Source organism: Bos grunniens, chromosome 16, assembly GCF_055505025.1.
Source record: "Bos grunniens cultivar Pamir isolate PY7600 chromosome 16, Bosgru_T2T1.0, whole genome shotgun sequence".
NCBI lineage: Eukaryota > Metazoa > Chordata > Mammalia > Artiodactyla > Bovidae > Bos > Bos grunniens.
Window position 1 is genome coordinate 79,763,206 of NC_141180.1, and position 13,734 is coordinate 79,776,939.

The following is a 13,734-nucleotide window of genomic DNA, read 5'->3' on the forward strand; positions in this document are numbered from 1 at the left end:
GAAGGACTATTGCTGAAGCTGAAGCCCCAGTACTTTGGCCCCTGATGGTAAAGAGCCATCTCATTGGAAAAGACTCTGATGCTGGGAAAGACTGAAGGCAAAAGAAGAGGGCAGCAGAGGATGAGACGGTTCCATACTGACACGTAGAGAAACGATGCAGAGTTAGTCTGAGACATTCTACTGACCAGGATTTGCTTACAGTTTTTAAAAATTATTATTAGATACCTGCAAAAAATCATATTTACAAGCATCCTTGTAAATTTGTGGACCAGAACATTCCCATGGTCTTGAGGCCCCTCTGGGCTCTTCCCAGATGCCAGTCCTGATTGTGCTTATCATTCTCTTGCTTTAAAAAAATTTTTTCCCAGATACACCCTGAGTAATACATAACTTGGTTTTACGTGTTCTTGAGCTTTACAAAAATGGTGTTACCTGTATTTAACCTTCTGTAGCTTTTTATTTTCACTCGCAAGCCTCTGATTTCACCCAAGCTAATCTGCTGTCACTGTAGCACATCCGTCTTTACTGCAGTGCATCCTTCTGACGTGCACACGTACTGCAGCTGAGCCGTTTGCTTTTTCTCAGAGAGCCACCTTTTGGTTTGGTTGTTTCCCCATTGTATCTCTGTTTTCTGTTTCATTAATTTCTGCTCGTCTTAATTGTCTTTTTTGTTCTCCTTTTTAGGGTTTTTCTATTATCCATCCCCCCATCTTCTTAAGTTGGATGCTTAGCTTATGAATTTTCAACCTTTCTTCTTTTCTAATGTAAGCATTTATGTTCAGAATCTCCCTTTAAATACAAACTATTGCTGTATCCCATAAATTTTAATCTGTAACATTTTTGTCATCATTCAGTTTTAACTGTTTTCTAATTGCCATTGTGATTTCTTCATTGCCCCAAGTTTTACAGAGGCATGTTTTTAAGTTTCTGACTATGAGGATAAATTCCTTCTTTGTTAATGATTTATAGCAATTACATTGTGGGCAGAGAGCATGGTCCATGTGATGCCAGTTTTAAAAAAGTTGTGGGAACTTACTCTATGACTAGCTCATGGTGAATTTTTAATAAGTGTTTGTTGTGAGCACGAAAGTAGTCGGTATTTCTGTTGCTGTTTATTGGCCCGCTGATGGAGGCCGTTCCCCTCTAGCCTGTGAGCAGCTGCGGGCACCGCTGCTCTGTGCCGCTCATGTGGGGTGCATGGCAGGGATTGCACCGAGTGCTTCCTCGCCCCTCCACATCCACTCTTACCTCTCCACCCAGCTCTGTGGGCCACACCTTTTTCTCTGGGGTTTCCCATTGGGTTCAGCTGTACCAGTGGGAGTTTGGAGGGTGGCAGGAGACAGAGATTGGGGGATTTTTCACCGTAGCTCACTTCCAGCTGGGCTGGGTTGGCAAAGGCTGTCCACTTCCCGAAAGTCACAGCTCCTGTGTGAGGGCTCTCGTCGGGAGCTGCAGCTCTGGCAGTGCACCTTCCGCTAGCCATGCTTCCCTTTCCCCATCCCGCTAGGAGCGTCCCACTGCTGTTACTCTTAGGACGCTTTGCTAATTTCCCCAAATCCTGCTTACATTTTAAATAACCTCTTCATTAAACTTCAGTTCCCCCTTTTGAGTACACCATCTCTTTCCTGACGGCATCATGACTGATTAGTAGCATAATGAATATTTGTTGAATAAATTATGTGAAAACATGCACAACTTTGCACAATGCAAGAGAGAAAGAACTTGGTTTTGGAGAACTGAGAGTTCAGTGAGGCTGAAGAATAGAGTGCAAGGGGGCCACTGGAAGGAAATAAGACTAGAGATTGGCAGAGACCAGATCACAAAGGACCCTGTAGGCCATGAGTTATGTTCCTATAGGTCTAGTTCCCTGAGACCTCTGGGGTCAATATTTATCTACAGGAAGCTACTGGGGAGATCTCTAGACCCCTTAGGATCAATACCTTAAAGACGCAAAGGAAGCAAGAGCAAGCAGAGGAGAATGCAAGTTCAGTGAAGCTGCAAAGGCAGCCCCAGCCTATCCATGGGAGCTGTGGACCTTAGAATACTTCAGAAGTGTCTACCTGGAGAGTGCAGGGCAGGAGCCTGCAGCCTCTGCCACTTTAAATGTCACAGCACTCAGGAGAGGCTGGAGCTGTGAGCTGGTAGACCTTGAGGCCTGTGTTCTCAGCACAGAGTTACACCTTTTTCTCCTTCAGCTTCTGGTGCCAGAACCAGATCTGGTCATGCTTCATCATTTAGCATCATGAAGAACTAGAAAGGGTACTGAGAAGCTGGGGAAAATATCTTTGCTGTTTCCTCTTTTCTTTCCTAAGAGAGGTGATCCCTGGGCAGTAGCCCAGGAGACTTTCAGAGACAGACTTGGAGTTGGAAAGACTTTCTAAAGCACCCCATTTAAGCCCCTCTCTTACAGCAGAGGACGCTGCAATCCCAAGAGGAAAGGGTGCCACACAGCTAGTTAGAGACCAGTACAAGACTAACACCCATGTCCCTGACCCCCAGGCCAGTTTTCCTTTCTTAATTATTCCCAGTGGCCCTCTGAGCTGAAAGGAGACTGGGAGATGGGCTCCTTCATCTCTTCCAGCCATGCGGTCTGGCATAACCCCACATATGGGACCCCTATCCAATGCCTGGTACTAAGCAGGTGTCTGTGGTATATGATATCATCAACCCCATGGGCCTGGGATGCTGGGATGTGAGAACAACTTAAGTAAAAGAGCTTGCTGAACCAGATGCTGAGATGAAGGGTGCAGGCCAGGGCAGGTAAGGATGGAGGCAGCCTGAGGATGTCATCAAGCACTCACGAACTGGGGGTTGGGGAGTGGGGCCCTAGCTGGGCCAGGGTTTCCCTGAGAGGTAACTTCTCCCCTCCCCAGACAGGGGAGGAGGATCTTTGGCTGGACAACATGGCAAGCTAGATCCAGAAGAGCCAACTACAGCAGGAAGAGAAGGGCCTGGCAGAGCAGAGAAGGGCAGCTGCAGAAGGTATCCATTTGTCTTCGGTGGGCCTGGTGAGCTAAGCAAGGTTGGAGACCATCTCAGAAGGTAAAGCTGACCCAAGGAGCTGGAAGATTTTTGCCATTTGTTGCTTTCAGTTGTCAGCTGTTGGCTCCAGGTCCTGGACTTCTTGAGCTTATTATATTCAGGAGAGCTCTGTGTGCTGTCTTGGTGTGTGTGGTCCTAACAGATGTTTCTGAGTAATGGAGAAGGACCTGTCAGTCATAGACCTGTTCAGTGGGCCAAGCCACTGGATGAGAGGGACAAAGATTTTCATGGCAGCTTCCAGACAGAGGAAAAGTGTGGGCAGAGGCTAGGTGGATGCTGTCCCTGGTGCTGGAACCCTGGAGGGAAGGAGATTGGGATAGCTGTGCACCTACCCGTCAAGCCCGTGACTGCCTTCCCTCCCTCGTGAACCTGTACTATGTCCAGACTTGCAGGGCCTGACCATGGAACCTACCAGTATGTCCTTTGAAAACAGGATCCTGATCCTCATGCACAAGGACAAGGTGGGAGGAGGGAGGTGACTGGTGTAGCGCTGTAATTAAGCAGCAAGTCTGAGCGGTCACTACCTCTTTCCCTTCCCTACACTGTGAAGTTGGTAGGCAGAAAGGGCAGACCGCCAACACCATGGGAAAATGAGAGCATGGGTGACCGAGCTGTGACACTGCAGGGCAGGGGTGGGCAGATGGGCTGGGAGCTCAAGCCACTCACTCTCAGCAGGCTCAGTGGGACGGTAAGGCGCAGGCTTTCTGAGAGATGCTCAGCCCCGTGTCTCAACCTCCCTGGGCACGCAACAAGGAACTCGAGCAAGAGGACTGCACTCTCCACGGGTCCAGGCTGAGTGGCCCCGTGCCCCAGCGTGTCCTCGAGTATCTTACTGTCCAGAAAACATGCATTTCCTGGTGAGGAGCCCCTAGCTGCCTGCCCACATCCTAGGATTGGGAGGACATACCCATCTCCTCGGAGAAGGCAATGGCACCCCACTCCAGTACTCTTGCCTGGAAAATCCCATGGACGGAGGAGCCTGGTGGGCTGCAGTCCATGGGATCGCTAAGAGTCGGACACGACTGAGTGACTTCACTTTCACTTTTCACTTTCATGCATTGGAGAAGGATATGGCAACCCACTCCAGTGTTCTTGCCTGGAGAATCCCAGGGACAGAGGAGCCTGGTAGGAGGCCGTCTGTGGGGTCGCACAGAGTCGGACACGACTGAAGCGACTTAGCAGCAGCGGCACCCATCTCCTTGGGGCTTCCCAGGTGGCACTAGAGGTAAAGAACCTGTCTGCCAATGCAGAAGACATGAGAGACATGGGTCAGATCCTTGTGTTGGGAAGGTCCCCTGGAGGTGGGCATGGCAACCCACTCCAGTATTCTTGCCTGGAAAATCCCATGGACAGAGGAGCCTAGCAGGCTACAGTCCATAGGGCCGCATGGAGTCGGACACGACTGAAGTGACTTAGCATGCACGCACGCACCCATCTCAGGGTGAAGTGCTATTCAGCTGAAAGAGGCCCAGTATTGCCACAGTGCTGGGGGCACAGTGGAGTCAGCTGCAGCCCGTTAGTCTCTAGTTTACAGGAAGAGCATGTCCTTGGGGCTGGACACGCCAAATTCAGACTCTGCCCCTTAGCCAGTCCATGTATCTGGTCATTTCTCTTGTTAGAGCCTTAGCAGCTCATGTGAAAACAGTGATGTCAGTTATTTTCATCATGTTTGCAGAGTTATTGTAAAGTTGTGAGGACTGGTGATATAATACATGAAGAGTTGCTTAGTGTGTGTGTGTAGGGAATATATTTATATAAATATATAGAGAAAAAGCCAGAGAGAGATTAAGCAAACCTGTAGCTGGCCCTGCTCACCTTTTTTACCCTCCTCATCTTTTCTTTCTTCACTCTTTTCTCTTCTCTCCTTCTATTTCAAGTGATCCTTCAAGAAGCCAAAGTAGGAAAATAAAAATCACCAGGAGAAGGAAAGGTGATCTAGACTGACAACCTGCTGCATTTTGATGACTATAGTCAAGGAGGGGTTGGCTCCAAGGAGCAGAAGCCACTGTGATGAAAGCGGGCCTGTTACAGAAAAAACTATTCAGTGACACTTGTTAAAGATCTTATTCTGGACCACTGTGACAGGCCCAGGAACCGCTGCAGTGGAATCTTTACAGTAGGGGAGAGAGGTCGGGTTCAGCTCCAAATACAGCATGGCCAAGTGGGAACAAAGAGGGCGTCAGTAGGTGGAAAATTACCGACAGGAAACGAGGAGGTAAGAGGAATCCTGGCTAAACTGACCTAACAGGGTTCTTGCTAAAGACAAGGCCAGGGTGATCAGACATCACCTGGGGGGTGATGAACCTGATCAGAAATCAAGGGTGATCAGGTATCGAGAATGGGGATTCTGGTTCAACTAACTCAGCAGGGTTCTTGTTAAAACTAGATTTTACAAGGAAGTGCACAGATGAGCCTAGGAAAAGGTTCAGGAGCCTGACTATTTGGTAAAGCAAAGAATCTTTGTCAGGCCCCATTCAGGTAGATTTGAGGACCATATCTGTTGAGGGGTGGCAGGTTTCCTGGGGAGGTCTCTGTCCCTCACCCTGAGGCTGGGGACGTCAGTGAGTTCTTTGGGCTAAAGAGAAGTTCCCATGAGGGAGAAAAGGAGCCTCCTCCTCAGCTTGCCTTCCTCCCATCAGAAGTTTGCTTCACAGAGACCATGAGCATCTGAAAATGGGGAGCAGGGCTGGAGGAAACCAGTGAGGGCAGCTGAAGAGATGGGAGGAGGGAGCTGAGAGCAGTGAGTACAGGAGGGGTGTTAACAGGCAGCCCTGTGTGCAGCCCTGGAGCAAATCTTCCTACTAGCTGAAGAGGAGTCAGGGCTGCAGGGACTGTTGGGAAAGGCCTGCAGGCTACAGCAGCTGCTGCCACTCAAAGACAATGGCTGGATACTGCGCTGGACATGGGTTGGAACACCGTTGGCTAGAAGCTTTGTACCTGCAATCTCTACAATATACAAACAGTTCATGTAGCTCAAAAAAAAAAGCAACCCAATCAAAAAGTGGGCAGAAGATCTAAATAGACATTTCTTCAAAGAAGACATACAGATGGCCAGGAGGCACATGAAAAGATGCTCAACATCACTAATTATTAGAGAAATGCAAATCAAAACTACAATAAGGTACTACCTCACACCAGTCAGAATGGCCACCATCAAAAAATCCACAAATAATAAGCGCTAGAGAGGGTATGGAAAAAAGAGAACCCTCTTACATTGTTGGAGAGAATGTAAATTGGTACAGCCACTTTGGAGAACAGTATGGAGGTTCCTTAAAAAACTAAAAATAGAACTACCATATAATCCAGCAATCCTACTCTTGGACATATACCAAGAGAAAACCGTTACTCCAAAAAATACATGTACCCCAGTGTTCATTGCAGCAGTACATACAATAACCAGGCCGTGGAAGCAACCTAGATGTCCGTCGACAGGTGAACGGATAAGGAAGATGCGGTTCATACAGTGGACTCCTACTCAGCACTGTGCCATTTGCAGAGGCGTGGATGGGCCTAGAAACTGTCAGACATGGTGAGGATGAGTCAGAAAGAGAAAGACAAACATCGCATGTTAACACATGGAGTCTAGAAAAATGGTGCTGATGAACCTCTTTGCAAAGCAGAAATAGAGACACAGATGCAGAGGGCAAATGTAAAGATACCAAGAGGGCATCGGGGCGGGATACGCTGGGAGACTGGGCCTGATACATATACACTACCACATATAACAGACGACCAGTGAGAACGTACTGCATAGCACAGGCTTCCCTGGGGGCCCAGTGGTAAAGAATCCTCCTGCCAGTGCAGGAGGCATGGGATCGATCCCGGGCTGGGGAAGAGTCCCTGAGGAAGGAAATGGCAGCCCACTCCAGGGTCCTTGCCTGGGAAATCCCATGGACAGAGGAGCCTGGCAGGCTACAGTCCATGGGGCCACAAGAGTTGGACACGACTTAGTGAGTGAACAACAACTATATAGCACGGGAAAAGAAAGAAGGTACCAAAAAAAGTATATCTGTGGCTGCTGCTCTGCTAAGTCGCCTCAGTCGTGTCCGACTCTGTGCGACCCCATAGACGGCAGCCCACCAGGCTCCCCTGTCCCTGGGATTCTCCAGGCAAGAACACTGGAGTGGGTTGCCATTTCCTTTTCGAATGCATGAAAGTGAAAAGTGAAAGTGAAGTCACTCAGTCGTGCCCGACTCTTAGTGACCCCATGGACTGCAGCCTACCAGGCTCCTCCGTCCATGGGATTTTCCAGGCAGGAGTACTGGAGTGGGGTGCCATTGCCTTCTCCGATATCTGTGGCAACTTTCAGTATTTGTGCCCACCCTGGGCTCATTTGTAATTTGGATTCTTTTTCATTTATTTTATTTATGTCTTGTGGCTTTTGTTTTCTTCATATCACCATATTAACAGATTTCCAGGTTTCTATAGCATCTTCACAGTTGAAGTCTTACTGTTCGTTCCTCTGCTCCCTCCCACTCTCTGCCTCCCCTCCCTCTTTCTCTCCCTCTCTCCATCCCACCCCACCTCTCTTCTTCCCTTCCTTCCTTCCTTCTTTCTTTTCTCCTATATTAGTGAGTTGCTGCTACTGTCAGGCCTTGTTCTTGATGCTGGGGGATACAATGGTGAATAAGAAAGTCTCCCTTGGAACTGATTTTCCAATGGCACTTGATATAAAATAACATATAAAAACCTAAGAGCATAACTTAATGCCAGAAAGAGGTAAGTGCATGAAAAACAAGATAGAAGACAATAAATGGGAGGTGGCATTTTAATTAGGTGGTCAGGAAATAACTCTATGAAGAATAACTCAATGACATTTGAGAAGAAAAATGAATAATAAAGATTTATAAGCTATATACAAAGTTGGAGGGCTAGAGGGAAGGCAAGGGAGATTGGATGTCCTAGGCAGTAGGAGCAGAAAAAGCTCTGAATGGTAACAAACTTGGTATGTCTATGAAATAAGACAGTCAAGGTGGGAGAAGCCCAGAAAGCAAGGGAGAGAGGTCGGGGTTAGGTAGGAGAGGCAGTCAGGACTAATTTACAATCTGCTGTGACGGCCAGGGTTAAGGATTGTAGATTGTTAGTGCAGCGAGGAAACACGGAAGCGGTGTCTGCTGGGTAGACAGTGGGTCACAGAGGAGCCATAGAAGCAGCAGAGAGATGTACTGAAGGTTGGTAGTGATACAATAGAGGTGGAGCAGAGTAAATGGATTCTGGTTAGATTGCAGAGATTGAGCTCACACGGTTTGCTTGTAATTTGGATATGGATCTGCTGAGGAAGGGAGCACTGAGAAGGATCCCCAGGTTTTGGCTTAGGTAACTAGGTCTGTGATGATGCCATTTACATCATTCCCTGGTGAATTCTGCTAAACATTTAAGGAAGATATTGTATCAGTTTTCTACAATCTTTTCCAAGAGACAGAAGCAGACGGTGTGCTTCTCAACTCATTCTACCAGGGCATTTCCCTGATACTAAAACCAGACAAAGATAATACAAGAATATAAGGCTACAGATCAGTATTTCTCATGAACAAAGATGCAAAAAATTGTCAATAAAATATTAGCACCAACAACGTCTATGAAGAATTATAGAATTATACCATGATTTAGTGGGATTTATCCCAGATATTCCTCCAGTATTCTTGCCTTGGAGAATTTCATGGACAGTGGAGACTGGTGGGCTACGGTCTGTGGGATTGGAAAGAGTTGGGCACGACTGAACACACAGCACATCCCAGATATTCAAGGCTGGTTCAACATTCAAAAATCAATTACTGTACAGTCATCCCTTGGAATCCATCGGGTATTGGTGCTAGGACCTCCACTGGCACAAAAACCCTTGGTTGCTCAAATCCCATAATCAACCCTCTGTATCCACGGGTTCGCATCTGTGGAATCCATCAACCACACATGGTTGTATTAAGTTTTTGATCTGCCTCAAATGCAGAACCCACAGATATCAAGGGCCAACTAAATATTTATTGAAAAAAATCCACATACAAGTGGACCCAGGCAGTTTGAACCCAGGTTGTTCAGGGGTCAACTGCAATCTATTACATCAACAGGCTAATGAAGAAAAATCACATGATCATATCAACAGATATAGGAAAAACATTTGACAAAACCCAACATCCATTTCTGATAAAAACTCTGAGACTGAAAATAGAGAGGAACTTCCTCAACTTGATACAGAATATCTACAAAAATCCTACATTCAACATCATCCTTAATGGTGATAAAATAGAAGCTTTCTCATTAAGATCAGGAACAAGGCAAGGAAGTGCCCTCTCACCATTCCTTTTCAACATCATACTGGAAGTCCTAGCTAATGCAGTGATAGAAGAATGGGAAGGAAGAAATAAAACTTTCCAAAGACCTCCTGGAACTAGTAAGTGATTGTAGCAAGTTTGCAAGCTACAAGGTTAATACACAAAAATCAAATGCTTTCCTAAACATTGGCAATGAACAAGTGGAAAATAAAATATATATATCCAACAAAATATGTATAAATTCTATATGAGAAAAACTACTAAACTCTGATGAAAGAAATCAAAGCAGAACTAAATAAATGGAAAGATACTCCATATTGTTGGGTGCAGTGCTGTGCTTAGTCACTCAGTTGTGTCAGACTCTGTGCAACCCCATGGACTGTAGCCCACCAGGCCTCTCTGTCTACAGGGATTCTCTAGGCAAGAATACTGGAGTGGGTTGCCATGACCTCCTCCAGGGGATCTTCCCAACCCAGGGATCGAACGCAGGTCTCCTGCTTTGCAGGTGGATTCTTTACCATCTGAGCCACCAGGGAAGCCCAGTAGGAAGACTCAATATTATCAAGGTATCAGTTCTTCCCAACATAATGCTACAAAGTCAGTGCATTTCCAATTAAAATCCCAGCAACTTATTTTGTAGATATGGACCAACTGATTCTAAAGTTTATATGGAGAAGCAAAAGCCCAGAACAGCCAACACAATACTGAAGGAAAAGAACCAAGTCAGAGGACTGACACTAACTGATTTCAAGACATACTGTAAGGGTACACTAATCAAGACAGTCTGATACTGTTACCCAAAGCGGGGTCCAGCTGCTCGTTGCTCAAAGTCATTAAAGAGTCCAGGCTGATGGAAAGGAAAGTTTGCATTATTTTGGATGCCAACAATGCCAGGGGTTGGGGTGGGGGTCGGCAAGGGAGACGGATAGAAGTGGACTTCTGTCAAAGGCCGACTCCTCCTGCTGACAATCAGGGGATAATAGCTTTTATAGACAAAGGGAGAGGGCTACACGCAGAAACAGTCAGCTCTGACAGTCATCCTCAGATCGGTCATCAGGGATCTGACCAGCGTCATCTTGGTTACTTTAAATACAGTTAGTCTTCAGTTCCAGGGGCAGTTTGTTTCCATTGCTTTGAGGCCAATTCTCGGAATTGTGGCAGCTTAAGTCATGGGTACAGTCTGGTCATCAGTAGTTAACTTCTACCTGGTGGGCGTTTCAGTATCTATGAGACAACTCACAGGATATGGCTCGGAATATTATCTATAACCCTTAGGAAGGAACTGAAGGTCCTTGACTATGCTTAATGTGTACATCATTATTACTTGGTCTCATTTGACTTTTCCTTTGTTTCTGCATTTTCTCACTTCTCTGATTAAATTTATTCTTTGGCTAAAGGTTTTCCACAGACAGAGCAGGGCAAGGACCATAGGACCCTGCTCCGTTTCAATATTAGTGAAAGAAGAGATAAATAGAACCATATGAATATAGTCACCTGACCTTTGAACAGGAGTAAAGGCAATACAATGGAGAAAAGATAGTCTCTTCAACAAATGGTACTGGAACAGCTAGATATCCACATGCAGAGAAATGAACTTAGATTTAGACATTGTACCTTCCTAAAATTTAACTCAAAATGAATCACGGAACTAACTGTAAAATGCAAAATTATAAAATTCCTGGAATATAACAATTTCCTAGGAGAAAAAGCTGGCTTAAAACTCAACATTCAAAAAACGAAGATCATGGTATCTGGTCCCATCACTTCATGGCAAATAGATGGGGAAACAATGGAAACAGTGAGAGACTTTATTTTCTTGGGCTCCAAAACCACTGTGGACAGTGACTGCAGCCATGAAATTAAAAGACGCTTGCTACTTGGAAGGAAAGCTATGATAAATCTAGACAGAATATTAAAAAGCAAAGACATCACTTTGCTGACAAAGGTTATAGTCAAAGCTATGGTTTTTCCAGTAGTCATGTATGGATGTGAGAGTTGGACCATAAAGAAGGCTGGGACTGAAGAATTGATGTTTTTGAATTGAGGTGCTGGATAAGATTCTTGAGAGTTCCTTGGGTAGGAAGGAGATCAAACTAGTCAATCCTAAAGGAAATCAACCCAGGAGACCCAACCAGTCCATCCTAAAGGAAATCTGTTCTGAATATTCATTGGAAGGACTGATGCTGAAGCTGAAACTCTAGTACTTTGGCCATATGATGTGAAGAGCCAACTCGTTGGAAAAGACCTTGATGCTGGGAAACATTAAAGGCCAAAGGTGAAGGGGGTGACAGAGGATGAGATGGTTGTACAGCACCACTGACTCAATGGACATGTATCTGAACAAACTCCGGGGGATAGCGAAGGATAGGGAAGCCTGGAGCGCTTCAGTCCACGGGGTCACAAAGAGTCAGACACGACTTAGCGACTAAACAATGGCAGGAGAAAATTTAGATGACTTTGTGTATGGTGATGGCTTTTAGATATAATACCAAAAGAAAAAGGAAAAGAACTCTTAAAACTCAATCTGTTTTAAAAATGGGCAAAGTTCTGAATAGACCTCATCGAAGAAGATATACAGATAGCAAATAACCATATGAAATGATGCACCACATCACATGTCATCAGGGAAGTGCAAATTAAAACAATGAGATACCGCTGCGCACCAGACGATGCTAAATGCTAATGAGGCTATGGAGCAACAAGAACTCATTCATTGCTGGCGGGAATGAAAACGGTAGTCAACTGGGAAAGCAGCTTGGTGGTTTCTTACAAAACTAAACATATTCTTACATACAGACCAGTAACATGCCCTTAGTGTTTATCCAAAGGAACTGAGAACTTATGTTCACACAGAAACCTGCACACAAATGTTTATAGACGACTCACTGCCAAAACATGAAAGCAACCAAGGTGTCCTTCAGCAGGTAAGTGGACAAATAAACACTGCCTGATATGTTCAGACAATGGAACATTATTTAGCACTAAAATGAAATCAGCGATCAAGCCATGAAAAGACATGGAAGGAACCTAAACACATATTACTAAATAAAAGAAGCCAGTGTGAAAAGACTACGCACTGTACAACTCCAACTTTATGACATTCTGGAAGAGGCACAACTATGGAGACAGTTCAAAGATCAGTGTTTGCCCGGAGCTGTGGGGAAGGCAAGATGAAAGGAGCACAGAGGGTTTTTAAAGCAATAAAACTACTCTGATACCATAATGACGGGTACATGACATTATAGATTTGTCAAAACCCACAGGATGTATAATCGAGGAGTGAACCCTAGGCAAACTACGGACTCTGAGTGATAATGATGTACCAGTTGTAAAAAAATTACCACTCGGGTAGGGATGCTGATAATGATAATGGGGGAGGCGATATATGCGTGGAGGCAAGGGGTATATGGGAAATTTCTGTACCTTTTGTTCAATATTGCTGTGAACCTGAAACTGCTTTTTAAAAAGTGTATTAAAAATTAATAAAGATATTCACTTCTAACTTAAAAAGAGACTAGGTTCTGGCATGAGGTGGACTTCAGATTCCATTTACAGAGAATTGAGGGTGAAGATACTGGAAAATAAGTTTCTTTTTCCTTCTATAAAGATTATTGCCAAACAGAGCAATTTTTCTATTTTTTGGAGCACGCATAGCTTGAACTCTGACTTCTATAACAAGTTACATAAGTTTCCTTGAAAAAAAAAAAAAGGCCCTATTAGACTAAGGGGTACAAAGGTATATAGGGGAAAACTGCATTGAAAATCCCATCAGGTTTGTCTAATGTTCTTGAAGGGCTTTAATTTGAACTTCAAGTATATTAGCATCCAGTCCACAAGAGATGACGGAAATAATCACAGTGAACTGGGGGGTCAGAGAACTGAGGAGGAACTAACCAAGGTTTTAAGTGTTGCTTTTTCCTTTATGCAATGTTTTCTTGTCTTTAAAGAGGAGCAACTGTGGATTTTCTCTAGTAAAGTGATTTTTTGAATGTCTGGGTTTGGTTTTAGAGATAGTTTTTTAAGTCTCTGCAGTTTGAAATGATACTTCCTACCTTAAAACCTTTCCAACACAACAGGGGGTTTGAACACTCTCCATTGCTGAGGAGTGGAATTAGTTAGGACTCTTGTAATCAGTAAAAATATTTTGGGATAGCGCAAACCAAAAGGCTGTCTTTGGGTCTTCTCTGGCAGTTTAATGGTTAAGACTCATACCTTCCAAATACAGGGGGCCTGGTTGGGGAAATAAGATCCTGAATGCCATGTGGCACGCCCGCCCCCCCACCCCCCCCAAAAAACACCAAAAGGTTATCTTTTACAAAGGTCCAAGGATATCTAACAGAATGAGAGGAAATTAACACAGTATGTTCTTGGAGACAAATTGGGGGCAGAAAGTATCATCTTTGACTTGTTTCTGAAGCTCTTT